This window comes from Bison bison, unplaced genomic scaffold (genome assembly GCF_000754665.1).
Source record: "Bison bison bison isolate TAMUID 2011002044 unplaced genomic scaffold, Bison_UMD1.0 scf7180017864160, whole genome shotgun sequence".
Lineage (NCBI taxonomy): Eukaryota > Metazoa > Chordata > Mammalia > Artiodactyla > Bovidae > Bison > Bison bison.
The window spans coordinates 2,048,970-2,050,614 of record NW_011494732.1 but is presented as its reverse complement, the minus strand read 5'-3'; the positions used below and the strand labels follow the sequence as shown (position 1 = coordinate 2,050,614).

The 1,645-nt window shown below is 63.4% G+C and overlaps 1 pseudogene; it reads right to left on the bottom strand.

The window, feature by feature from the left end:
* The window catches only part of LOC104989660, a 14,044-nt pseudogene extending 13,335 nt beyond the window's left edge, over positions 1–709 (bottom strand).
* Positions 710–1,645: the final 936 nt, after the last annotated feature.

Genomic DNA, 1,645 nt, shown 5'->3' with positions numbered 1-1,645 from the left:
CCGAGGGCGCGGCCCCCGGGCCGGTGGCGCCACTGTGTGGGGCGCTGAGCCTTGTGTTGGGCGCGCTGTTGGGCAGAGGTAAGAGGCCGGGGACCCGGGGTGTCGGTCGCGCCGGCGCTCGGGAAGTTCCCCTCGGTCCCCGGGAGCCTGGGCGGGAGGGGAGCCGATGAGTGGGGTTGTCTTGGGGACCTGGGTGAGGGCGCTGGTTCCCGGGCGCGGAACGGCCCCTGTAGATGGGCTACCCCAGTTGGGTGCCAGGTAAGGGAAACTGGAGCGAATTCGGCTGATCCAGTATCTCTGGGTTCGGAGTGCTTCCCGGGGGTGAAGAAGGGGCGTGGCTGAGGGACACTCTGTTTGTTCACCATCTCTGAGTTCCATGAGGACTTAACGCAACCCCTGCATTAAACTACGTGGAGCTGGGGTCTGGGAGCGGGCAGCCCGGCTCTTTGCACCTCCTTTGCCCCAGTCTGGCATCCCCCTCCCCAGCTCGGTAGGACTGGGGCTAGTGACCTACGAGGGCAGACCGGCCCCTTTCCCCCACCGTGGGGTCTCGAGGGCCGGCGTTAGTCCACGCAGGAATGCCCGCTCACCACGCAGCCTCCGGGGACCTCGGCTCGGAAGAAATCCGGGACCCCCTCGGGGTACCCCGTAGAGGTCCTGTGTAGTCTAGGAGCGCGCAGAGGTGATCGCGCGGGTGGGGGAACTGCATCTCGGAATCAGATCTGGGCTTCCTAGCAGTGGGTCCTGGGGGGTGGCCTTTTACCTCAGTTTCCTCATCTCTGCAATGGAACTGACCACTCTGCTTTGGGTTTAAGAGAATTCAGGGAGGGGACGACTGGCGCCCAAAGAGCTCAGGAAAGGTTGGGTTATTTTTCCGGTTATGATTACGTGCGTGTGGGACCCGGGCGGGCGGCGCGAGGGGCCGGGAGCGTGGTCTTGGAGCCCGGGAGCCGCCGGCGCCGCGTGCCTTCCCTGTCCGGCACCGGCACTGGGGGCCGCGAACTCGAGCGGAGGAAGCCCCGCTCCTCTGGGAACCGCCGCTGCGTCCACCGCGACTGGGCCGAGAATCCGGTGCGGGTGAGCGCGTGGGAAAAGGGTGCGGGGGGAGCCACTTTACTGCCGCCCGCGCCTGGGCAAGGGTCTTGGGGCCATCGGGTGAAACCGAGATGCGCACAAGTGTCCCTGTCCTTCGCCCTGCGTCGCGGCCCCCGCCGCGGCCCCGGGCCCTGAGCCGGCAAACCGAGTCCAACCTGATGAGAATCACGGGCCCTCTCCGGCCTCAGGCTGGGCTGGAAATACATTCGGAGAGACAAGTTGCCAATTGATGTTACAAAGTAGCGTTTGCTTTTCCAAAGTCCTTGCGCACCGGCTGGGATTCCAGAAAAATCTACTTTCCTTAAGGCTGCAGGTTCCCAGACACACCAACTGGACAAAATTGCTGTTTTAAACAGTGTCCCTTTTCCCCAAGAGCTCCAGGTAAACAGAAGTGTGTGTGTGTGTGTGCGCGCGCGCGCGTGTGCTCCCGTTCGCGCGCGCGTACGTGTGCGCGCATGGGCACGCGCGTGCGTGTGAAGGGATGGGGAACATTTTTCTGTTTTATTCCAGAGGAGTAAAATCTGGTGACTTAATTCTGTCATGTGCTCTG